The 27471-nt window shown below is 44.3% G+C and overlaps 1 long non-coding RNA gene across 3 annotated transcripts in view; it reads left to right on the top strand.

Moving 5' to 3' along the window:
- The first annotated feature begins 16899 nt into the window (after positions 1–16899).
- The window catches only part of LOC309613357, a 47437-nt gene continuing 36865 nt past the window's right edge, over positions 16900–27471 (top strand). Inside the window, exons 1-4 of one of the 3 annotated variants that reach the window (XR_014235676.1) lie at positions 16900–25070; positions 25456–25653; positions 26596–26705; positions 27028–27137. This is a non-coding gene — a long non-coding RNA (uncharacterized lncRNA). Of the gene's footprint in view, positions 25071–25455; positions 25654–26595; positions 27138–27471 lie in introns of all 3 variants that reach the window. The other 2 variants (XR_014235675.1, XR_014235677.1) reach the window with 2 other exon arrangements.

The following is a 27471-nucleotide window of genomic DNA, read 5'->3' on the forward strand; positions in this document are numbered from 1 at the left end:
CCTCAATAAACGTTAGCTTTTATGCATCACTACTTCTACAACCTTGTGGAAAACCCCACGGGGCTGGCCCCTTTGCCCCGCTGACCATTTCCTCCCTCCCTTCACTCCCTCTTTCTCACTGCCATCTCTGAAGAGGAGCATCCCTGCCCCCAAGTGAGCCCCCTGCACGCTGTTCCACTCCCACCACACAAGCCGGGTGGATGTCAGCACACCTGGTCCTTTGGCAGCCCACACTGCTTTGCTCTCCATTTCAGGCTGTGCACTCCTGATGCTGCCCGAGGCCTCCGTCCTACCCCGCCACCTCTTCCTCCCACCTGCATGCAGTGGCCCACGTGGGTGCACTCGTTCCTGTGGGCCGGCACCTGTGGGAGGGGAGCCCTGACTGCTGAGGCTGAATCAGGAGACCAGTACCCCTGCTCCCTCACTCCTTAATCCACTGCAATCTGGCTTCCTCCCTGGGCCACCCAAACCTGCCCAAGCCACTAATGACTCCCACTCGCTAAGTCCAGCATCTTTTCTAGGGTCTTGCATGTCTCCTGGGAGCATAGAATTTTGATGACCACCACCTTCTCAACTCTTCTGACCCAGCATACTCCCGCTGTTCTTTCCCTTCCTGTTCAGATTCAGTCACTCCTACACTCTTCCACTCCACAAACATTTATGGAGCTGAACATCGCCGGGACAGGATAAAGAACGAGGCAGACCCTAAGGAGACAGTATGCTCCTACAGTAGGAGACTGCATCAACACCACCTAGAATCAAATCCCAGCTCTGCCAACTTGCTAACTGTGTGCCTCTCGGCAGCTTGCTTACCCTCTCTGGGTCTCAGTTACCACCTCTGTAAAATGGGGCTCAATTGTGGGATGTGCAAGAATGCCTACCAGGTGTTTAGCACAGCAGGTTTCCATTGTTGCCCCACCCTAATGCATTTTCTGCTCAGCAGCCAGAAAGATCTTGAAACATAAATTAGGTCTTGGCATTTGCTCACCTAAAACCCCTCTAAAGGCTTCCCATTGCCCGAAGCATAAAATCCAGACTCTTCACGGTGGCTCGTGTGGCCCTGGCAATGCTGGGACCTCATGTTGGGCCAATCTTGCCTTGGCTCAGAAAATTCCAGCCATACAAGTTCATTCCTCCAGCAGCACTAATTTTCTTTTCTCCACCCCTACTCCCCCGCCTCCCGCCCCATGCCACCAGGCTTTCTCTCAGCAGACCTTCCACACCCTCACGTCTCTCCTTACATGCCACCACCTCGCAGCCCTTCCCGGACCACTAGGGAATAAGCGGTATTGGTGCCCCCCGCTCCACATCCCTGTTACCAGTCCACTGGACCGTCTCCCTGATGCTGAGGATATTAGCTATTCCTGGCTCAGACCCACTCCCTTCTCCAGAGGAGTATCCTTGGCTGAAGAGAGCTGCCTCACCTGGAAATCCCTGAGAGTTTAGATAACCAACAGAAAGGCAAGGAATCTTCTCCAAAATCCCTAGCCCATCTTTTGACTGGATTCCCCACGATCCAACAGGCAAGATTCCTTGCCTTCCCATGGCCAGTGATGATTGATGGGGGACAGGGAGCCCCAGCCCCCTTGTCTCTGGGCAGGACAGTGTCTGTGAGGCAGGTCCCACCCCAGAGCTCCCCTGGGATCAGGTCACAGCTGGACTTCTCCTGAAACCACATGTTCACCCAGCTCCTTCCCTGCCGTTCCTCCTGAGAGCATCCCCACAGCACACCACTTACACAGGAATCCACAGCTCAGACTCCGTTTCTGAGGAACCCAGCTTAAGACAGCTTGGGTCTTATCCTTTATCTTGGTTTCTCTCAGAACTTATCTTAATTCTTAATTCCATGAAATGTTTGGTACATTTCTTCTCTCTCCTCCACTACAGGGAAAGCTCCATGAGGGCAGGAATCACACCTGTTTAATCCATCACTTCATACCCAACACCTGGCCTAGGGTTTGTGTGCAGGAGATGCCGGAAGACTATTTCTTGAATTATTGAGATGGCACATCATCGGGCCTCAATAAAAAGGATAAGGATGTGAGCTTCATCTGAAATCTTTTATGTCCAAATCCAGTGGGGAAGGCTGTATTTTTTTTTTTTTAACAAACCCTTCAGGACATTTTACAGTTGAGCTGAGAAGCCACAGGTCAAGGGACAGACAGACAGATAAATGAACAGGGAGACATTTAGATCAATAAGTTACAAGGTAACCACGAATCCCAGAGCTGTGTCCAAGAAGCTGAAAGCACAAAAGACTCTGCAATTCACTCTTTCTGGGAAAATCAGAAAGGTGTCAAGGAGGAGAGGATCTTTGAGCAACACCTTAAAGGGTGAGTAGAGTTTGCAGAGTACACAAGGAAGGAGGAGGGGTCCAGACAGAGAGGACAGCCTGCATCAGAGGCCCTGGGCTACGGCAAAGACGGGATGGCAAACAGGGAGCAGTGACAGTATGAGGACAAGCAAAGGGTGCAGGGGGTGTGAGGGGAGAGAAGCCGAGGCTGGCATTGGGGCAGATGAGGGCCAGATGGGGAAGGACTTCGCAGGGTCTCTGAGGAGGCTGGAGTTTCTCCTGAGGCCACCGGGAGGCCCCAGAGTTCATGCTGGGGACTGGCTGGAGTAGCTTCCCTTGTCCGCAAACGGCCCTGAGGGGTTAGCAGTGAGGTGGCCGTGGCAATGAAGAGTTTATGGTGTGGAGAAAAGGGAACACTACTGCACTGTTGGTGGGAATGCAAATTGATACAGCCACTATGGAGAACAGTATGGAGGTTCCTTAAAAAACTAAAAATAGAACAACCATACGACCCAGCAATCCCACTACTGAGCATATACCCTAAGAAAACCATAATTCAAAAAGAGTCATGTACCACAGTGTTCACTGCAGCTCTATTTACAATAACCAGGAAATGGAAGCAACCTAAATGTCCATCAACAGATGAATGGATAAAGAAGATGTGGCACATATATACAACGGAATATTACTCAGCCATAAAAAGAAATGAAATTGAGTTATTTGTAGTGAGGTGGATGGACCTAGAGTCTGTCATAAGTCAGACTTATGAAGTCTGTGAAGTAAGTAAGAAAGAGAAAAACAAATACCGTATGCTAACACATATATATGGAATCTAAGGAAAAAAAAAAAAAAGGTCATGAAGAACCTAGGGGCAAGACGGGAATAAAGACACAGACCTACTAGAGAATGGACTTGAGAATATGGGGAGGGGGAAGGGTAAGCTATGACAAAGTGAAAGAGTGGCATGGACATATATACACTACCAAACGTAAAATAGATAGCTAGTGGGAAGCAGCTGCATAGCACAGGGAGATCAGCTCGGTGGTTTGTGACAACCTAGAGGGGTGGGATAGGGAGGGTGGGAGGGAGGGAGACGAATGAGGGAGGAGATATGGGAACATATGTATATGTATAGCTGATTCACTTTGTTATAAAGCAGAAACTAACACACCATTGTAAAGCAATCATACTCCAATAAAGATGTTAAAAAAAAAAGAGTTTATAAAGAAATAAAAAGGCCTGAATGAGGGCCATAAGGGTGATTTATACCCTTTCTGTAGCACATCTCTTGGCTTGCACTAGAATTAGTGTATGCATTTGCCACATCTCCCCAGTAAACTGTGAGGTGCTCGAATGGAACTAAAGCCTGCTAATGCACTGGCTAAAGAGGGTTTCTCAGCCTCAGCACCAGCAACATTTGGGGCTGATACGTCTCTGTTGTGGGGCTGTCCTCCGCACTGCAGGATGTTTAGCAGCATCCCTGGACTTCACCCACGAGGTACCAGTAGCATCTCTGGATGCCCCAAATGTCTCCAGGCATTGTCCCCTGGGCACAAAATTGCCCTCGGTTGACAACTTCTGGGTTAAAGTAACGGGCTGTGGGGTTCTACTGATCTTGGGTCTGTCACTACCCAGCCGGTGCCTTGAGCAGAGTACTTCAGCTCTCTGTACCTCTGTTTCCTGACCTATGGAGTAGAGATAATGAAGTACTGACCCCATAGAGTCTTTGCAAGAGTCAAATACAATGATTCATGTGAAGTGCACTAGGTAAACACTCGGTGAATACCAGCTATCACTGGCATTATATTTTAAGGAAACGAGCACTTAGACTAAGGCTGGACACACATTAAGTTCTTAACGTATGTCAGCTACTGTTGCTTCTATTACTATTTTCTTACTCATATATGTAGTACGCCCTCTGGCACTTGGATGGGTCTTGCACATTCTTGCCAAATGAAGGTCAGTGGATTGGAATGAGAAAGGGGATGCCTATGAAGTTATGACCTAGCCACTGCTGACACTTTCTCATCATCTCTGGCACACCAAAAGTTTGGGGGTGGCTATGGTGCCCTCAATATAGCAACTACTCTCCCCACGCAAGAATTTCCTAAAGGTGTGTTCCAAAGAATACTAAACTCAAAAGCTATTTCTCCTAAAAAAGATTTTCAGGTCAGAAAATGCAAGATATCCCATTCCTTTTTGAACACATTTGGCACGTTCAGTTAATAAAGGCTCTGAGAAGTCCTGCAGCCACCATAACTAGATTTTAAGCTCTGGAATCAGGGATCGAGTCTAACTCACTATAACATCCCCAACTCCTTGAACAATGTTGAACAAAAGAGGCTCTCAATAAGCATGTGAACAATGAATAAATGAAATAAAATATATGAATGAACTCGTTAATTAAAAAGACCAGTTTGGCTGTGTTTAACCCAGTGTTTCCCAACTTTTTGAACCACTGCACCATGGATATCCCCTAGGACTAGCCCCACCCCTGCCCCCAATACACTTTGGAAAACATAGCCCCTCCCTGGGATGTCAAAGCAAAGGTGAGTGACTACCAAGGAAGAGCTACCCACAGTACACATTCCTGGCTTCTATGGTTCTCAGTGACTTCATCTTCAATTAAAATTAAGTAAAAACATTTTATTTTAGCTCCAAAATGAGCGCAGAGCAATTGAAAACAAAGTGCACCCTTAGAGACTCTTGACAAGAGGACTCCATTTTTAAAAGAAATGTGACAATCTATGTGCCATTTTGTGGGCAGTGAAGTGGTAAAGCAAATGTCACCTGTACAGGTGCTATCGACCTCACTCCTCACATCCAAAGAAATGTCTGTCACTGCAAAGGCCATAGTTCCTACACCCCAGAAGACTAAATTTTTCCCAAGTCGTGGTTCTGTTCAATGGCAATTCTGTCCAATGGCACTTAGGGCAAAGGTCAAGACAAGTGCCTAATGCAAACTCAGTTCCAGGTTCTGATTTTTTCAAACATGTATGTTTAGTAAACAAAATAAGCCACTGTGGAAAAATATGCTCCAGAGGCACAGAGGCTTTGCAACAGAAATGGGGGGAACCTTAGTTGAAATGAGAGCTAACATCTGTACTGGGCTCACTGTATGTCTGATACCGTTCCAGGTACTTCACATGTGCAAGCTCATCTAATCCTCACAGCAACCCTAACAAGTGGGTCCTAGTGTCATTCATATTTTACAGATGAGCATATTGCAGCTCTGAGAGGTAAAGTGACTGGGCCCAGGACACACAGCCAGCGAGGGCGGGAGCTGTCTTAACACTGCACTCTGCAACCTCAGTAATTGGCAGTAATCACCAATGTTATTTTTATTTTTAAGAAAAGCTTTAATATGCACTTTGATTATCCATTTATACCATTAATGCTGGAGTTAATTATCTGGTAGGAGTATGAAAGGTATGCGTAGTCAGTGTTCATGTCTATGCCTGAGATACATTAGATTCCTTCTGGTGCTTAACTCCCACCCCCTTGACTCCTAAGTGGCATGGAAGGCAAGATACACCTACCATTTGGCAATAAGAGGTAATTACCAAATCTACCCCTATTGCCTTCCTTCATGCTCCTGGTATTTGCCAAAAAGGTTTAAACAAACAGAAAACTTCTGGGATACCAGCCTTACTTGCGTAACTTTAATGAATCAACTCCTAAAGACATTCTGAACAGTAACATCCCCACCTCACTCCCTGGCCTCCCCGCAACAAAAAAATTATTTGATCCCTTTGTAAACACTGGACTGTGAACTTCACCTATAGTATCTCACTTGATCCCTAGCTTAATCTGAATAGCAGATATTAGTCCCCATTTTACAGATGAAGAGACTGAGGTTCAGAGTAGTTGAGGGTCTTGACCAAGGTTACAGCAGCTAGTAAAGGACACAGGGAGGGTTCTAAACCAGGTCTCTGTTTCCAAAAACTCCAGGTCCTGCTGCCTTACGTAATTTGAGGTTAATTCACACAGCTAGCCCAGAAAAAAATTTTTTTAGTCAAATGTCCTTATAAGAGCTGGAGATATTATAAATGTTATTGAACTTGAGGTTCTGCTAGTTGAGAACTGTGACCAATTAAATAGCTATTTCTCTGTTCTGAGCTACATCAGGCTTGTTGGTAAGACTGGCAGGTCAGAAGAGTGATGGTAATGGTAACTCTGAGGTGTAATGCCATAAGGGAGGACAAAGACCAGATAATTGAACTCAAATATGGGTGGGGCATGGTGTTAAGCGTCACGATTTTAAAAATTGTATTAATAGTAACACTTCTGCTATCCTTTCTTTCAACGAGAATGTGATATGTAAAAAAAATTTTTAGGGACTTTCCTGGTGGCGCAGTGGCTAAGAATCCGCCTGCCAATGCAGGGACATGGGTTTGATCCCTGGTCCGGGAAGATCCCACATGTCGCAAAGCAACTAAGCCTGTGCGCCACAACTACTGAGCCTGTGCTCTAGAGCCCGCAAGCCACAACTACTGAGCCTGTGCCACAACTACTGAAGCCCGCGCGCCTATAGCTCGTGCTCCGCAACAAGAGAAACTACCACAATGAGAAGCCCGTGCACTGCAACAAAGAGTAGTCTCAGCTCCCCGAAACTAGAGAAAGCCCATGCAGCAACGAAGACCCAATGCAGCCAAAATTAAATAAATTAAATAAGAAAATCTTTTTTTAAAAAAGTAAAAAAAAATTTTTTTTAATTATTTTTCCCATGTTAATACAGATCAAGTGGAGACATTAAATCTCTGCAGATTTCCTTTCTTTTTGGTACAAACACATTTTGTCATTCAAACACAACATCTGAGACTTCCCCTTGCTCTTGAAAGACGAATAATAATGCATCAGCTGCTACAAGCTATTTCTTGTTCTAGTTGAAAAGTTTCAAAAATCCCTAGGTAGACCATTTCTTCAAGGACTTTTACAAGGTTGCTGCTGTTTTCTAGGGAGCCCATCCCAAACTGTGGGAGTGAGTAAAGTTGGAAATGGGTCAATGCCAGAACAGTCCTACGAATATTTGAATCAGAATAGAAAACTCATGTATTAATTCAACAAACTGTTTTTGACCAATTTTCTTGTGTATCAAGCACTGCTCCTGCCACTGTGGCTAGAAGCAGGGACAAAAGAGGACCAGACCTGCCTCCATGGAAGTTTAAAAACTAGTGAGAAGGAGAGGCGGAGGTAAAAAACAAACATACTAACACCTGTAATGGGTAGAATTATGTCCCCCCAAAAGATATATGTTCAAGTTCTAACACCTGGTACCTATGAATGTGACCTTACTTGAAAATAAGGTCTTTGCTTATGTAATCAAGCTAAGATGAGGTCATGCTAGATTAGGGTGGGCCCTAAACCCAAAGACTGGTGTCCTTATAAGAGGAGGAAAATTTGGACACAGACACATGGGGGAATAGGCCATGTGAAGGCAGAAGCAGAGGTTGAAGTGATATGCAAGTCAAGGAATGCCAAGGATTGCTGGTAACCACCAGAAGCTAGGAGAGAAGCAAGATCATCCCTAGGGCATTTGGAGGGTGCATGGCCCTGCTGACACCCTAATTTCAGACCTCTGGCCTCCAGGATTGCAAGAGAATAGATTTCTGTTGTTTTAAGCCACCAGTTTGTGGTACTCTGTTATAGCAGCCCTAGGAATGGAACACAACATCCAGTATGATATTGGAGAATGACAAATGGTATGAAGAACAAAAAGCAGGATAAGAAGATGAAGAGTGACTGGGGAGGGAGGGGCTATTTTTTTTTCTTTTTCACATCATTTTTTTTTAGATTTTTTTATTGAGTTATAGTTGTATAATTTTTTTTTAAATAAATTTATTTATTTATTTTTGGCTGCATTGAGTCTTCGTTGCTGCACGTGGGTTTTCTCTGGTTTCATCAAGCGGGGGCTACTCTTTGCTGCGCTGCGTGGGCTTCTAATTGCGGTGGCTTTTCTTGTTGCGGAGCATGGGCTCTAGGCGCACAGGCTTCAGTAGCTGCAGCATGCAGGCTCAGTAGTTGTGGCTCGCGGGCTCTAGAGCATAGGCTCAGTCGTGGCGCATGGGCTTAGTTGCTCCGTGGCATGTGGGATCTTCCCGGACCAGGGCTTGAACCCGTGTCCCCTGCATTGGCAGGCGGATTCTTAACCACTGTGCCACCAGGGAAGTCCATATAGTCGTATAATATTATGTGTTACAGGTGTACAATATAGTGGTTCACAATTTTTAAAGGTTATACTTCATTTATGGCTATTATAAAATATTAGCTATATTCCCTGTGTTGTACAGTATATCCTGGCAGCTTATATATTTTATATATAATGGTTTGTACCTCTTAATCCTCCACCCCTATATAGCCCCCCACCACTGGCAACCACTAGTTTGTTCTGTGAGTCTGCTTCTTTGTTTTATTCACTAGTTTGCTGTATTTTTTAAATTCCACATATAAGTAATATCATATAGTATTTGTCTTTCTCTGCCTGACTTATTTCACTTAGCATAATACCCTCCAAGTCCATCCATGTTGCACATGGCAAAATTTCATTCTTTTTTATGGCTGAGTAGTATTCTACTCAGGGGGGAAGGGACAGAAAACGAGATCAGAGGTGTGATGAGACCTCATTGGCAGACTTTGAGCAGGGGAGTCACATGACCTAACTTTACATTCCTGAATGTCACTCCAGCTGTCGTGAAGAGTAAACAAATGAAGACATTCCTTGTGACTCTGAAAGTAACAGAATCATGGAAGAAATGGCCAGAACTGCCCCATTCAGGTCTAGCACAGCAGGTAACAGAAAGCTTCCATGTTAATGGTCTGATTTTGAATTACACTTTCATCTCCATGACTATTTTTTAATGCCTGTCCCCTAGTAAATGGTTAGCTCTGTGAAGAAAGAAGTGACTTGCTTGTAACTGTCTCTCTAGTGCTTAGAACTGTGCCCGGCACATATTAACACTGAATAAATATTTGTTGAGTGAATTAGTATTTTTGAAGCCAAAGTTTTTGTTGTTGTTTTCTCTTTTTTTGTTAACTGTAGTAAAATAGACAGAAAAAAATTTACCATTTTAACCATTTTTTAGTGTGCATGTCAGTGGCATTAAATACATTCACATTGTTGTGCAACTATCACCACTATTCATCTCTAGAACTTTTCACATTCTAAACTGAAACTCTGTACTCATGAAACAATAACCCCCATTATCCCCTCCCCTCCAGCCCTGGAGGCTCAGAGAAATTGTAACCTCCCAAGGTCACACAGTGCGAAACGGCAGTTTGGGATTGGAGTGCCGTTTGGTTGGTGGAAGGAAGGTATGAGAGACGTGAATGATTTGCTTTGCATCTTTCAACACACTCTTGGCATTTCATCAAGAAGGAGCTTCTTTCTTTTATAAACTTTGTATCCTTAAATCATATGTTGATGGGATTTGGCCAGGCAAGTAGGACAAAAAAACCACATTTACAGGACAGAGGTGCTAAATAGCACATATTTTCCCTTTAGAACATGAAAATAATAAAAATCAGTAGGCATTAATTCCCTCCTTCCTATGAGCAAGAATCCTGGAATCCTGAGTTCATTTTTACCTAACAGCAACTTCAGGGGATCCAAAGAGTCATCCAAGGCCACCAAGACTGTAAAACTCCTCTGAAATGCACATTAATTACTCAGACTCACCAAGAGTTGTTGACCAAATTAAGTAAGACAGACAATTAAGCAAACTGAGTTTTCAATAAGTACAAAAACAATTTGCCAGTGCTTCACAGATAAGTGTCGACTGGATTAACCAACATTTATTTGGGTGCATTTTGCCTTTGTTTACTTGCCATCCATTCATTCCATAAATATTTATTGAATGCCTGCTGTGTGACAAACACTAGGTACCTTACGTACACCTCAGTATATCTTCCCAACAGTCTTACAATGCTATAATTATTATCATTATTCCATTTTACAGATGAGTAACCTAAGGCTCAGAGAGATAAATGCCTTTTCTGAACTGATAATTGGTGGATACCATTGTACCTATATGTGGCTGAACCACACTGACTCCATTCTGTCAGCTCCATCTTAGGCCCCCAGTCCTACCCCCTCCCCTGTCTGCAGGACTGTTAGCCTACTCCTAAGGAATGCGCCCAAGCCAGCTAAGTTCCCTATCAACTTTTACCCTTGCCTCCATCTGATATGAGAACTGGAAGAATACCTTTGCTGCACAGATGGTTAATGGTCATGAGACCCCTCCCCACCCTTTTGAGAAGAGAAGTCCCTGGTTCCTCGGTTGTGGAACCTGGGATTCCAGGTTGGAATCCCTTCTCACTTGGTAGTCAGATTCTATTTTTAGCTTTGGCCCCTTTAAGTCCCCCTGTACCCCTTTTGGTGGCGTGCGGTGCAGCTGCAAATGCCTCTGGATCTTCACCACCCCCTCCTGCCTGTATGTAAGTTACCCACAATAAACTTCGTAATCGCACCTTATGATGTTGCCTGCTTCATTTTTCAGTCTCAAAGTTCCTTCCCAGTTCGAAGGATATTATTAAATATCTCCACCTTCTAATAAACCCATAAGAACAATGGCATAGGACATTTGTCATCCAGAAAGTCTCAGAAAAATCTACAATATGTAAAATCCACTAATATCAAAGCGAGTTCTCTTTCAAAAGGCAAGGAAACTAACACACTTGAATCACATAATCCTTCAAACACACTGCGGGGAGATGTTATCCTCTATCCCATGCAAAGGAGGCATCTGAGCCAGAGAGGTTCATTTGTTCATTCCTTCCTTCCTTCACTCATTCATCCAACAAATACTGAGCACTCCCTATGGGTCAGGATTGTTCAGGGTGCTAGGGATACAGTGGTGAACTCAGGAGTCCAAGTCTCTCATTTCATGAAACTCAGTTTTGTCTTTCAGTCCTCCCAGCCCAACTCCAGCCTCCCTGTTCTTACTTCCTCCCAATCCCACAGTAGCCCCCCCAGCTGGCCCCAAATTGCTAACGGTATGGGTGTGTTCTTCCCTCCCTGGCCTCACTGCACTCTTCAGGACCAAACATTAGATTTATGATAAACATGTACTACTTCCAGTGATTTGACAGCCTGTCACCTCCCCACCACCCTGGAGGAATTTCACTAACTTCTTCAAAACCTAATTCAGAGCCCCAGAGTCTGACCTTCATGGTTTGAAGAGTTCAAGGAGATTGTGTCAGTGGAGAAAAAAAATAAGTTTTTAAATTTAAAACACTTTGTGGGGGGGGGGATATGGGGATATATGTATACATACAGCTAATTCATTTTGTTGTATGGCAGAAACTAGCACACCATTGTAAAGCAATTATACTCCCATAAAAATAAAAAACAGGGCTTCCCTGGTGGCGCAGTGGTTGAGAATCTGCCTGCCAATGCAGGGGACACGGGTTCGAGCCCTGGGCTGGGAAGATCCCACATGCCGCGGAGCAACTAGGCCCGTGAGCCACAATTACTGAGCCTGCACGTCTGAAGCCTGTGCTCCGCAACAAGAGAGGCCACGATAGTGAGAGGCCCGCGCACCGCGATGAAGAGTGGCCCCCACTTGCCACAACTAGAGAAAGCCCTCGCACAGAAACGAAGACCCAACACAGCCATAAAAAAAAAAAAAAAAAAAAAGAATGAGCGAGACAGGCGGGTGTGTGTGTGTGTGTGTGTGTGTGTGTGTGGTGTGTGTGTAAAAAAAAAATACAGAAACAAGTACACCTGCAACTAATATAACATTGTAAATCAACTACACTTCAAATTCTTAAAATAATAAATAAATAATACAAAACAATATGAAAAAAACAAAAATAAAAAACTGAGATATTAAAAAAAAAAAACACTTTGGGAGTTGTCTCCTCAATAAGTTCATGGCATAGGAAAAGGGCAGAGGGAAAGTAAGGTCTCTGTTACTTTACAAAGATTCAAGAAACACAATAGCCAAATGCCAGGGTGTGGACCATGTCTGGATCCCGATGGGAAAACCCATTATAAAAAGATATGATGGGGACTTTCCTGGTGGCGCAGTGGTTAAGAATCCGCCTGCCAATGCAGGGGGCACGGGTTCAAGCCCTGGTCTGGGAAGATACCACATGCCATGGAGCAACTAAGCCCGTGTGCCACAACTACTGAGCCTGTGCTCTAGAGCCCTCGAGCCACAACTACTGACCCCTCGCACCACAACTACTGAAGGCCGCAGGCCTAGAGCCCGTGCTCCGCAACAAGAGAAGCCACTGTAATGAGAAACCCGCGCACCGCAACAAAAAGTAGGCCCGCTTGCCGCAACTAGAGAAAGCTTGCACTCAGCAATGAACACCCAACGCAGCCAAAAAAAAAAAAAAAAAAAGATATGATGAAGACGATCCAAAAACTGAACTATAAACCAGGTGTTACATGAGATTAAGGAATTATTGTTGATTTGTAAAATGTGATGATCACTGTAGTGATATAAGAGAATGTCCTTTACTTTGTAGAGATGTCTCTTGAACTGTTTAAGGGAGAAATATCATGCTGACTGGGATTTGCTTCTTTTTGTTCTGTTTTGTTTTGTTTTTGGCCATGCTGCGTGGCACGTGGGATCTCAGTTCCCTAACCAGGGATCAAACCCGTGCCCCTGCAGCGGAAGTGTGGAGCCCTAACCACTGGGCAATCAGGGAATTCCCAGGATTTGCTTTAAAATAGTATAGCAAAATATAAAGGTGAATGAAATATGCAAGAAATTAATAATTGCGAAATCTAGAACAGCACTATCCAACAGAACCTTCTGCAGCGAGGGAAATGTTCAGTATCTAAGCTGTATGATATGGAAGTCAGGAGACAAAGGTGGCTGCTGGGCCCTTGCAGTGGCTACTGAGACAAGAAACTGATTTTTTTTTCCCAAGTAGTTTAAGTTTAGATAGCCACCTGTGGTCTATGATGGCTATATGAGGTTTCATTTATGCTCTCTACTTTCATGCATGCTTGAAGATTTTTATAATAAAAATTTATAAAAATGACTTAGCAAAAGACCACATTTTGTCCCTGGGTAACCTTGGGCGTGTGGCTCATTCTCTTTTAGTTTTCTCATCTGTAAAATGGGTATTCTTAACTGCTGCCCTCCTCACGCTCTATTGTAAAGCCTGAAATTTCACGTGCTGCCTTGGCCTGTTTGAGCCTCACAGGGCCCCAAAGGCCTTACTGTGGGTTCCCCTGCTGTTGCCATATATGCCCTCTTCCAGAGGGAAAGGCTCCCCACCTTGTCACTCAGGGCAGCAACCCAAGGGTCCCTAACCCACACCTAAACTGTCTCTATAAAACAAGTACACCTGTCTTAGACAAGGAGGCAAGGAAGCCCCCCAGTTCTAATGAAGACCTCCAGGCAAATTTGCAGAAAACCAAAATGGACTGTATCTTCTAGCTGTGTTTATATGACAGGAACAAGAAGGCTTAACCACAAGAAACCAGTATAAGCTGCCTGAACTTCAAAATTGGGACAAAGTTTGCTCTACATATCACTACCATCTCATTGTGATAAAATCTCCACCTGCTGGTGCCACATTGGTTCAGCCTATTTGGACCCAGATACCAAATGGCCAGATAAGGCAGAAAAGAGGTGTGAACTGCATTCTGGGAAATCCCCACTCATTTCCACGAATCGGATGACAAAAGACTCCCGCCCCCAATAACCTCCTTCATCCTTTCCTATAAAAATCTTGTCCCTGCTTGTAATCAGGAAGAAGTTGTCTTTAGGGCATGAGCTCCCCTTCTCCATTCTCTGGCCATTGAATAAAAGTCTGTCTTGCTTGCACCAAACTCAGTTTCCTTATTGGCAGTTTGAACCTGAGCAAGGAAGAACTCCCTGACCGAGCCAAGAGGGGCGTCGGTTCAGCTAGGGCCGCACAAGGAGGGCCTTGCACTCATTCGGTAACAACCTGCCTAGTTCCCCTGTTGCTGAGACAGCTGCACCACACTCAGTCTGCTGAGTGAAACCCTAATGGGTTTCACTTCCCTGCTAGCCCAGGAAGTCAATCACATCCTCCTCAGGAACCAGGGATCACCTTACCGTCCTGTTACTACCCAATCTGCCCACCACGGTCCTTGCGTGTTCACTCAGAGAAAAACCCCCCCGTGGCCCTGCAGGGCATGCAGGGTCCTCCTGCCCCGGGGCTGTAGGTACATGTGTGACTCATAAACAGCTGTCCATCTCACCTGTGCAGTGTTGCCTTGTTCTGCGTTCAGGCAATTTCATATTATTTAGGGTGGGAGATTCCCTCCCTCACCAGTGGAGTGACTAGAAGACAATCAGAATACCCCTCCCCCATCTAAGAAGGTATTTTTGAGGATTACTTGAAATACATACACAAAAGTGCTGTTTAAATCTCAACACATGAGTTAAATGCAAGGCATTATAAGTTAGAATGCAAGGGATTGTAAGTATTGCTCTTGGTTTTGTTAATTCTCTGGCAATTGAAAAAAGAATTCTCAGACTAGTATAGTAATACTAACTGGTGGGTGAATACCTTGCCCAAGTTTATTATTTACACTTTATTATTTAACTTTTTGATGGTCAAATAGAATTGTATCACGCATTATATTCTCGAAGCCGTGGTTTTTTTCATGCCACAATAAATCATAAACATATTTTCACTTCGGTTTAATCCCTTTTAAGAGCCCTACAATGTTCCAATGCGTAAAAATATCTTAATTCAACCAACTTCCTAGTCGATCTCATTCATTTCCAGGACTTTAAATATCATCTAAGTGGCGCTGGTTTATGAATGTATGTCTCTATCCCATTCATTCCTAAGTTTGAGATTCGTACACGCGACTGCCTGATTGCCCTCTCCACTCTGATATGTCAGAGGCATCACAAACTTATTGAGCCCCAAAGAGAACCCCTAATTTCCTCCAGTTTCTTGTATCCAACTTTTTCATTCTGCGTTTTCCCTCATTAATAAGTTAAATGAAATTCTCACACATGTTCACTATGCATTTTATAAAAACTATGCTTTTCAACATTTTGAGAATTACATTTTAACAATCATCATGAAGATATGGTAATCACCACCCTCCTATATGTTACTTTTTGTACTTTTCAGATTATTTCTGGAAAGGAAGGCGTTACAACAGTCCATGACTCCCTCCTTCCCAGCCGGGGAATACCTGGAAATGAATGGCCTCCACCATTCATTTCAAGACTTCCTTGAAAATAGGCTAATGGTATTTACTAGAAGAAAGAGACCAGGGAGAGCTTATCTCTAAAATAATTTTAGCAGGATGTACCTGGCTTGTCTAGATTGCTTACTGAGAGTAAACCTGGAATTTGTGGGCAATGACTGGCTAGAGAATAGGAAGTCATCATGCAGACATTTCTACCTATGTAATTAATGGAGGCTAAAACTGGGAAACCACAAAGCCAAAATTGCTTCACCTGAGGACAATGATCCATACCCATCACTGGGAACTCACTGATTAATCCAAAACTAACCCAGAACAACTAGGAAGCTGTAGCTGACAGATGTGAGCTCCTTCATAAAAGGAATGCAATGTTTGTGCCTACATCTTGCTTGCAATCTTTAATCACTAGTAAGGATAAGCATTAGATTAGATGTATGATTCACTTGAGGTTGATTTGACTCGTCAATTCTTTGTGCTAATATAATTTCCTTAAGAAAATTTCCCAAAGTGAGAATTACTTAAAATTCTCACTTTGAAAGTGAAAACTTTTTAAACTTGAAATTGATTTTTCGGAAATAGAAATTTTGACAGTGGGAGAAAAGGCATGCACCGTGAAAATTCTGATCCATGCTGTGATGTTATCCCCACTTCAGAGAGTCTTGTCCACTTTCAATGATACCAACAGAGCATGAGTGTGCCTCCTTCACACACACGCACACACCAGCTCCAGGCTCAGTATCACCTTTGCCACCATGATCAGGGGAAAACAAAGGCGTCTCATTTCTGGAGTAAGAGTGATCAGACAGTCTGGGGAAGAGAACTCAGCCAAGTCCCCCCAAATTATGATGCCATTTCCTTGGAGGGGGTCAGAAGAACACATCAACAGTCTATCAGCCATTTCCCTATATCTGCCTTCCCAAAGGACCTAACAGTAGGCACCTGTCAACTGCTCACCTCAGTCACACCTGGCAACAACTCTCGGAGAAACCAGACATTCAACAAGAGTAGAAGCCTTTGAACCAAGTGTAAGAGACGTAGGCACTGTAGATACCAGAGCCCTGGAATACGGCCTGGGGCCCTGGAGCTCTCTTGGGCGTGCCATTTCACTTCTCTGGGATATACAATTCCAGGGACTGTTGGTCAGAAATGAAATGAACTTCAGAGACAACTCTGCCAGCTCTCTGATTTTATAGGAGAGGAAATCAAACCTCAAAACACTTAAGGTTCTTCTTTTCTTCATTCAACAAGTATGTGTTGAGTGGCTAATGTATTCAGTGCCGGGCTTTGTGTTAGGAGGTGGGGCTAGAGAAGAAAACAAGACAGGATTATCCCTGACCTCACAGAGCTTAGTCTAGTGCTGGGGATGGGGAGGTATTTCTTCACATAATTTCAGGGACCCCTTGGAGAATCTAATGAACTCTCTTCTCAAATAAATAAGTAACTGGGGGGCTTCCCTAGTGGCGCAGTGGTTGAGAATCTGCCTGCCAATGCAGGGGACACGGGTTCGCGCCCTGGGCTGGGAAGATCCCACATGCCGCGGAGCAACTAGGCCCGTGAGCCACAACTACTGAGCCTGCGCGTCTGGAGCCTGTGCTCCGCAACAAGAGAGGCCGCGACAGTGAGAGGCCCGCGCACGGCGATGAAGAGTGGCCCCCACTTGCCGCAACTAGAGAGGGCCCTCGCGCAGAAACGAAGACCCAACATAGCCATAAATAAATAAATAACAAAAGTGATTAAAAAAAAATTAAGTAACTGTACATGCACATGCCCCCACATGAACACAGTTCAGCCTATACATTCTGGTAGATTCACTGACTCCTAGAAGCCAGCCCATCCACGGATCCCCCAATTTAAAAATCGTTCATTAATGCACAACATGCTGTCATTGCACTAAGCCATTATATTTCGAATCCTTACACCGGTCCATCAAATAGAAATTAATAGTCTCATTTTACGGAGGAAGAAACCAACATGCCAGACTTAACAAACATGCTCAGACCACACTGCACGCCTCTGTTACATCACATCGGTTCTTTGTGCGCAGGTAACAGAAATTTGCTCTGGCAAATTCATGAAGAAAAGGAATGAATGGAGAGGATATTAGGTAACTTTAAGAACCAAAAAGAAGGCTATGGAATTGGGGTCAAAACAGTAGTAATTCGGGCAGCTCCGCAGCTTTACTTTCTCCCCCCCAATCTCTGAATGACTGTTGTTAAAAAACAACTGGCCAAAATGGAGTCGCTTATGCTTTCCCACGTCACCAAACCAAGGCTGAACTTAATCACAGGTTCCGCTCTCCCAGAAATGGAGTCTTAAACCAGCCACTCAGGAATCGCCTGGTCAGCACTAGTGCTATCACCGGCAGACACTGTTAACAACTTCCGGGAAAGGAAACTAGAATCTGGGTAATAAAATAAAGTCTAACCTTTTGTTTTTCCTTTGGGCTTAGTCTAGTTTCACTTGCTCACAGGGTGCTGCGTGCAGAGGCCTCACGCCCGGCAACTCCAACCAGCGTTCCTCACGGGAAATGGCGGCGCCCGCCCCTCAGCAGGACGGGCCTTGCGCAGAAGCGCTGCACACGGCACCTCGACTCAAGATGGCGGCTGCGGGCTGTGCGCAGAGAGGCTTCGCCCGGCACTGGGACCTGGAGCCGTGAGCAGCGCGCCTGCGTCAGACCTGGGGGAACCCCGCCCCCTCCCGGCTCCAAAGCTGCCCTGCCCACAGCCTTCTGGGGAGAGTATGTACTCAGAGCTCAAGTCTCTCCATTCTTTGCTCCACGAATAAAGCTTTTCTTTGCTTCTGAACCAAACTTGGTCTCGGTCTCATTCTATTGGCTCAATGGACACTGGACAGAAAGAACGCTTGTTGGGGACCGATTCAGGAGGGTAATAGTTAGGTCATCTGCCTGATAGACCCCCGTCATCCCCTAAAGAAAAGTGACCTCGCAATAACCAACCCACTTTTTGCCTCGTATAACTTCCTTGTTCCTGCTCCCTTCTGCCTATAAAAGTCTCTCATTTTGTACAGCTGCTCGGAGCTCCTTTCTATCTGCTAGATTGGATGCTGCCTGATTCTAATTGATCTTTGTTCAAATAAACTCTTAAAATTTTTAATATGCTCTAGATTATCTTTCAACACTGTCCTCAAAATTTAGAGCCCTGAAGCATTGACAAAGACTCTCTTTTTTTGGTATTTTATTGAAGTATAGTTGATTACAATGTTGTGTTAATTTCTGCTGTACAGCAAAGTGATTCAGTTACATATATATATATATATATATATATTCTTTTTCATATTCTTTTCCATTATGGTTTATCACAGGATATTGAATATAGTTCCCTGTGATATACAGCAGGACCTTGTTGTTTATCAAAGACTCTCTTCTTGACCAAACTTGTCAGGCTCCTCTGACCGCTCTTTTCAATGAGGTCTCAACCTTCCGGGCTCTCTTCCTCATTGCATTGCCTGGTTTTAGCAAAAATCCTGTCAAGTCAATTTAGCCAGACTCTCCACCCTCAAAATCTGATCAAATTCCTCATCTGCCACCATTCCCCAGGTACTATCTGATCACCTTGGGCTATCTTCAGCAAGATTACTGTTAGGTCAGTTTAGCAAGAATTACCCTACCCTCTTTAGTAATTTTCCATCCACTGACCACACCCCTCCTTATATCCTTGGCTATAAATCCCCACTTTTCATGTTGTATTTGGAGTTGAGCCCAATCTCTCTTCCCTACTGCAAACTCCATTGCAGTAGCCCCTTGAAGAAAGTCTTTGTTATTCTTCTTTAGTAAGTGTCAGAAAAATGTTTTTTCTTTGACACCATAGAGTAGATTCCCCCGGGGTTGGCTCATGTGACCACATGTGGCCAAGGGACAGTCCTTGCAAGGCTGTGTACTGTGGGAGAGCAGATCTCTGAAAGAAGTGGGATGCATTAACTTTTAAACCAAAGTAGGGAGGCCAAAAATGCCAACAAGTTTATAGTAAAAATGGCAGGTGTAGAATCATGGTTTGTAAGCAAATCTGACCAGGGTATCTTCACCCTCTTTTCCATTTTCTGATTTGAGCAGAAGTCAGGCTCATTGGTAATCAGTCAACATAACTAATCAATGCTTCTCTCTGTCCTGAATTTGTGATTCAATTATCCTAATGATGTGCCAGAAATGTTTAGCCATCTCTGACCTGCAAGCTCTCAGAAAGTAAATATAAAGCCAAATGGATTGTTAGGCTATGTCCCCGGCCTTGGATGAGTCTAATGAGTATGCAGGTGTCATGGAAGAATGTAGTTTTGCCTTCCCAGCATCAATCCCTCCTTCTTCTGATAACAGCATCCTGACTCCCCTGCTCTGTCCTGACTCCCAAGAGGGAGTATAAGACCCAGACTTGGCCAACCAGAAATACTCAGCATTAGTCCCAGGACTGAAAACATTTGGGAAATTATTGGGAAATACATATTTTTTCCCAGGTTTGCTAGCCTGGAAAGGAAAGACTTGGGCTAATAGTTGTTTATTTCACCACTTAAGCACCTAGATCCAGCCAGGCCTGAAGATCTCTAAACTTTTCAGTTAGGTCATTCAATGCTATTTGTGTGTGTGTGTGTTAATATTAAGTTTATCACTTGGAAACAAACAAAAAAGTCTAGTATAAAGGTGTTCTACCATGTCTAATCATGTAGTGATACCAATGACTTTTTGGTAGTAAAGGTGTTTTGTTTGCTTTTTGATTAACCACATAATATAACATAGACACAGAGTAAGAAGAAAAACACAAGACAGCAAAATGACAAAGACAGCCACATTTGTACCCCAGCTGACACTTTCCCTGTTCCATCCCTCTCTGTTTCCAGGCTCCGTTTATATAGTCACCCGATATTATCAGGATGCTGGGTTATGTACCATTCACAACTTTGAAGCATAGGAATATACCACCTATTTTAAATAAATTAACAAAATTAAATAACTAAGGACCCAGGACCTGAATGTATTTTTGTCAAATACAAATGATTTGCATATTAAGAGGCACCTTGAAAGAAGGTGATGCAAAACCCAGTGGAATAAACTAATAATGGTGGAACTTCAGGTGTTCATCTAATACAATGAACTGAATGTTTATGTCCACCCAAATTCATAGGCTGAGATCCTAACTCCTGATGTGATAGTATCAGGAGGTGAGGCCTTTGGGAAATGATTAGGTCATGAGGGTGGAGCCCTCATTAATGGGATTGGTGCCGTCATAAAAGAGACCCCCACAAAGCTCCCTTTCCATTATCCATCATGTGAAGATACAGCAAGAAGACGCCATCTATGAACCAGGAAGCAAGTCCTCACCAGACACCGAATCTGCTGGCACCTTAATTTTGGACTCCCCAGCCTCCAGAACTGTAAGAAAGAAATGTTTGTTGCTTAAGCCGCCCAGGCTATGGTATTTTTGTTATAGCAGCCCAAACAGACTAAGACATGTAATATAGAATTATTGCGCACCTACCATGTGCCAGACAAGATGCTGTGACACAAAAATATACAAGTGTTCTCTTCTCTCAAAGAATTTACAACTTCAGGAAGAGATAAGTAATAAAACTGTTACACAGCAGAAAGGTAAGTAATAAAATGAAAACATTTCTTGGACACCTAACCTCTGGGGAGGGAGACAGCCGCCAGGAGAGGCTTCCTCTGGGCCCAGCACATTATTTCTAGCCCTAGCACAGTGTCTATCACAAAGTGATTGCTCTGTAAATATTTCCTATGCAACGAACAAGCTGGGATGACACCTGGGCCTTTCGGGACCTTGGATCTGCCTCCTTGGATGCTGCCCCCCGCAGCTCTTTCCAAAGGGCGCTCCATCAGCCTGAGAGGGGCTGCCAACGTGCTCGCTTAGCTTACTCAGCTGTGGTCTCTCCGTGGATCATTAACATCCTATTTTCAGGGCAGTAGGCTCCTGACTCCTAGCAATTAGTCAGAGAGTTTTGCACAAGATAAACAAACACAGGATTGCTTTAGGGCAAAACTCAGGTTCTAGATGTTATAGTCTAGGATTTTTGAAGGCTTGAAGAGTGAAGGCTGGGAGTTGGGGTGTGCTCTGAGCCTGGCTGCAGCTATCCTAGAACAGTTCCAAAGGAAGCTGAGAAGGTAGAGGCATCGACCAGTGACCCCCTAACTGTGTTGATCAAAGTGAATGAATTACGGTGAAAAGCCAACTCCAGGGGCTGGAGGACCCAGCACTAATCCACCTGGCAGCACACGTACGTCCAAGAACTCAGCCCGCACATTATAAAGGGTGGGCTTGAGCATTATCAGCCAAGCAGAGAAGGGAAGAAATGGAGTAAGCAAGAGGGGACAACAGCTTAGAGAGGTGAAAAAGCAGAAAACTCTCATGGAACTGGATAGTAGCTTCAGGTATGTAAGTACTGTGTGTGTGTGTCTGTCTGTCTGTCTGTCTCTGTTTGTCTGTGTACATGTGTGTTCACTCTTCATGCCCCGGTCAGGGCAGAATTCCCATTAGGCACAGAGGGCACAATACCTAGGGCCCATGACTCTTTAAGTATCTTTTTTTTTTTTTTTTGGCTGTGCTGCACAGCTTGCGGGATCTTAGTTCCCCAACCAGGGATCAGGGATTGAATCTGGGCCATGGCAGTGAAAACACCCAGTCCTAACCACTGGACAGCCAGGGAATTCCTAAGTATCATTTTTTAATTTTATTTTAAAATCAGAAGAAACAAATGAATATGACAACAATGATTCCAGCCTGGGTTTTATTCACCTCTATACCAACACAGCTATAAAATATGATTTTTATATTTTTTTATGGAGGAAGAGGCCCATGATGGCAAAAGTGCCTAGAACTCATAAAGTGGTAAGGTGCCCACGGCCCCAGTATCTAGAACAGCACACGAGTTGGCAAAACTCAATAAACTGCTGGATGAAGGAGTGAACTGTAAGTGGTCCTGTTTGACTGGAAAGCAGGACAAGCGTTGGATAGAGAAGAACTAGTGGATGACCTTCACTGCTGGTTAAAAAGCTTGGACATGATCTTACGGGATACAGGGAGTCCTGAGAGGTGAGTGACAGTCCGGCTGGAGATTGCAAAGCCTCCTCTGGCTGTTCTGGGGGAAGGTAGAGACTGGAGGCAGGGCCAGCACTGAGGTGGAAGCAAGGAGGACACTCAAGGAGCAGGAGGCCCTTTTGGTAAAGCATCACTTCCGGCCAGTGTTTCCCAAAGTGCAGCACCCAAACCTCTGCCAGCACTTGGACAATTTGGGGTAGCAAGTTCCCATGGCATCAGACAACCTCCCTCTTCACTCATCTCCCAGTGCCGCATGTTCCATCAAGGGAAAAGTCTGTTTGGTGAAAGTCTATCTTTAAACTCTCTCTAATCCTGGCTCATATCCCTTTGTAACCGTGGGAACAGGACCAAGGTCTTTGGGGGCAACTGTATCTGGTTATTACTTGATAACATTATTTCTGTTTTCATTGTATTTATTTGCCAAGTTGTCTTCCGTTTATACCAAGCAATCCTGGATTTTCCATTTATCATAGTGAGATCAAGTTTCTTGCTAAAAGAATTATCTGAATAAATAAAAGGGCAAGTCAATTAGAAGTAACATTATGAAAGCAGTTATGGAGTCTGTAGACAGATATGACTAAAATAAACATCAAGGTGGTACTCAAACGTCTGGAGTTTGGGGAACGTTTTTCTGTGCAAAAGGCGAAACCTGATGTATCGTCCTATGTTGTCTCTCGTTCTCCGCCTCACCAATTGTTCCAGAAATGCTTTTTCTGCAGACAGACTTGCAGGCCTTGGAGCAGAAAGAAGGCACTCCCAGGGAGGCCCCTGGCACACACTCAAGATTCGGGAAGAGGAAGATTTGCCCTCCTGCTTCCACCTCTTCTCTCCTCTCTAGATGACAGCAGACATCTGAGACCAGGACAGTGTCAAGAACTGCAGAGGGTCAGAGGTTTTAGCCCTCCTGCCTGCTAACAAGTTAATCAACCATAGTTTTATGGATATTGGTAAAAGACATGAGACTCCTGCATCAGAAAAAAAGGACAGTTTATTCCTCACAGAAGTAGCCAGAGTATGAACATTTTTGGTGCTGGTTCCCCCAACCCAAATTCTGACAGGGCATCATGAAGAGGGTCAGATTACAGCTGCACACATGGTGGGTTGCAATATAGGAGAGGACCCCTTGGCTTAGGGAGCCTGAACCTATTATAACAGGCAGTAAGCAAGCCGGCCCTTTGCTCCAGAGAGAGGCATTATCTTAATTATGTTGGACAGTAAGCATGCCTGCCCTTTGACCTGAGGGGACATACCATCTCTATCTTCATTACAAAAACATGCTTGAAAAGTCCAGAGCAAAAGGCAGTTAGTGCCTTCTTCATAAGCTGTGAAAAAGAGGCCCATGGAGAAGAGCCTCCCAATAGCCAGCAGCTCGTACTTCATCAGAGCCTTAGCTACCCTCCAAAGCTGGCCCTGTGTAGTAGGCGTATTGGGGTTTGTAGCCAGAAACACATGGTTAACATTTATTGAAAACTTCTAAGGCCCTTCAGGTGCATTGTCTCATGGCAATAGCTCCTTGAGGTGGCTATTATTCCCATTTTATAGATGAAGAAGCTAAGGTAAATAAGGTGTCCAAGATCACTCAGTTAGAAGTGGGAGAGCAGGATTCTAACACAGCCCGGTCTGACTTCAGATTACGGATATCCCTGCTATACAAACATTTATTTCCCAAATAAAGTTAGATAGCCAGGAATATTTATGCTTGCTTTTTACCCACTACACTCTCCTGCACTGCACTTTTCAAAGGCAAGACTAGTCCAGGGAAAGGCTTTCCTACATTCCAGCTTGGCCCTGGGCCAGCTCCAGTGGTGATCCAGTGGTCTACCTCATCTCCTTATGGATCCTGGCTCCTTGAAAGTCAAGGTTCCAGCAGAGCCACAGCCTCTGTTACCACCCCTGGAGCCAGGGATGGTTTTACTTTGGCTCAAGATCAAGGAAAAGACCTGGGTGGGAGCTGGGCATGAGGGTCATAACTGGGGGCAGGCAGAGAAACTGGGGTGCATGGTTGCCTAGCATCTGAGTGAATAAATGAGATGATTCAATGAGTCATAAATAAAAATGCCTAAATGAGGGAAGAAGGACTAAGATTAATGATGACAAAGCTTCACTCAATCACTAAATACTAATTATGATCCTTTGTTACCTTAATATTCATTTTCTTTCCTGGCAATATCAGCTCCACTTCACAGATGGTGAAATTGCTTCCCTGAAACAGAGCCTGAGATGATACAGCAAGCTGGTGATAAAACAAGTAGTAGAACCCAGGTCTCCCACCTCCCACTGCAAGCTCTTCCCAACAGGCTGCGCTGCCTGTCAGAGCCCTGAGTACAAACCACTGATGGCAAGAAGCACGGCTAAAACTCAATGGCAACAGGTTATGTGAGATACACCTCCATCATTTCACCTCTCAAGTGATCCAGGCATCAACCCTCTTGGGTCCTGCTCAGCCCCGCAGTGGCTTCTCCATCCGATGCTTACCATCCCCAGAACTCGCCATCACCTTATATACCATCTTCAGCTAAAGACAAAAGAAGATGCTGAGGGTGGGGAGAGTCAGTTCTAGGAGGTGAGCAGGAAAAGCACCGTAAACAAGGGTAAGGTTGTGATGATTTTTAAGCCATTGCCTTCTCCTTAGTAAGAGTTTCTAGAGATTTGGTCATCCTCCTCTCCCCGGTACTGGGAGGGAGACACCCTTACAAATAGAGATTTTTCCCTTGCAAATGTAAATATTTGTTACAAAAGGGTAACTCCTACTTGGTTTTCAGAGTTTTTCCCATGGCTGCTGCTTCTTAGAAAATAACCAGCTTAAAATAGTTAAGATGCCAAAGAGACATATTTTGGGGTGGCAAATTCTGCTCCCCTACATGATCATATTTCTGCCTTATTTCCTAGTTTTAGATGGTTCTCCCTAGCAAGTCTTACCCTTCATATTATTATTGTTGTTTTTGTAGATGGTGATGAGGCCCTGTTCCTTGGTCCTCTCAAGGAGTTAAAACCAAGCAGGACCCTGTGGGGCTCCTGGACAGAGAAGACTTTCTGTCCCCCACTTCCTGTTTATAGGGAACAGCCTCCATGACCTTCGTTGAGTTCCAAAGGGCAGATTCAAACAGTTGCTAATCAAGGGAGAAGCAGCCAAGAAACCACCTGAGGTAAGGTTAAAGAGACCAGAGAAGGGCTTCCCTGGTGGCACAGTGGTTGAGAGTCTGCCTGCCAATGCAGGGGACACAGGTTTGAGCCCTGGTCTGGGAAGATCCCACATGCCGCGGAGCAACTAGGCCCGTGGGCCACAACTACTGAGCCTGCGCGTCTGGAGCCTGTGCCCCGCAACAAGAGAGGCTGCGATAGTGAAAGGCCCGCGCACCGCGGTGAAGAGTGGCCCCCGCTTGCCGCAACTAGAGAAAGCCCGTGTGCAGCAACAAAGACCCAACACAGCCAAAAATAAATAAAAATATAATAAATAAATTTTTAAAAATAGTCAATTTAAGAAAGAAATAGAAATTTTTATTAGAGCCGATCTGAGGATTATAACCTGGGAGACAGTCTTTCACAAAGCTCTGAGGACTGTTCTGCCTATTAGAGGTCAAAGCACAGTTATATACATTTTTGAGATAAAGGGTTAAACATTAAATGACATATTGATGGTTTACACAATCCAGATCCGCATGTGCAAAGCAAGTAATGAGTCATCTTGACCCCTTACAAGATTAAGAAGGAATGTTATTGACAGGGACAGAGTAAAGGGACAAAGTAGGTAAATAGCTAATCCCACTAGGGGATTGTAAGTAAAGAAAAAAAAAGCATGGGAGACACCTGTAAGTTAATGATCACTCAAGAAAGCAGGTTTGCTTAACCACAAAACCAAGCAGGCTTGCTTAGCAACAAAACCATGCAACAGAAGCATGAGACATGCCCCAAAACAATAAAACAATTGTGGCATGAGACCCACATCCTGCCCAGTGAGCTCAGTAAATTAATGACCCCTAGGACACGCTCTCTGCACACATTAAAAAAATAATAATAATTTATGGAAAGGTGACATTTCAAAGTGAAAGACCCTCATTGTACTGAGACCTGAAATAATTTTTCCATAGTGCCATGACAGTCCCAGCTTGACCATGTAGAGACAAGAAAACTCCCCCACCTGACATGGAAGAGGAACTGATGATGGAAGTGTGACATCTACTCAAGAATGAGGAAGAAGGTGGTCTTCTCCCCCTCCCCACTTTTCCTTTGATTATAAAACTGTGGCCCACTAAGTTCTTGGGGCATGGCATCCTCTCGCCCTCCCACTTGTAAGCCTCATAAGTGTCCTATTCTAATAAATCACTTTGCTTCTCGCTGAATTCTTTCTGCACTGAGACATAAAGAACTGGAGCTCCTTAGAGCCCCCCAAAATGCTACTTAGTGGTTTCATTATCTCCTAGGGAGGTCTGGTAAATGCAGGAGACCCAATGGGCAGAGAAATTTTTATGTTTAAATTCTTCTTGCCTTGCCATACAATATGAATTTTCTTTCATCCTCAGGCAATAAGTCTGATGCTTGGTCAGGAGCTGGAGACCGCGAGAGAGCTTCCTATCAGCTTTCAAGGACGTGACTCCTGATGCAAACAGACAACAGAATACTTAGGTTCCAGGTAACTTCACTCTCCTCTTTTGCCACTCTTGTATTTAAAATGTCTTCTTCTCACTGCCTTTCTTTATTAACCTCAGTTTCTGTTGGAAAGTCAAATGCCTCCAAGGAAAGTCATGGTGTTCAGAGGCAAATGAGCAGAAAATCTGCTTCTGGCTAATTGGGAAATGTACCATGAGCAAAAAGTCTTCTATTCAAAGGGGACCCTGTGGTCCTGCCCTTGTTTTCAGGGGAGGAAACTAAAGATGAAGTTGGGGGGAAAAATTGCTTACATGTCTCTCTTTCTCCCCTTGTTGATGTTCACATTTTTTCCCTTGTAATTAATTTCCCCAGAATAA

The sequence above is a fragment of the Balaenoptera borealis genome (assembly GCF_965194805.1).
Source record: "Balaenoptera borealis genome assembly, chromosome: 16".
NCBI lineage: Eukaryota > Metazoa > Chordata > Mammalia > Artiodactyla > Balaenopteridae > Balaenoptera > Balaenoptera borealis.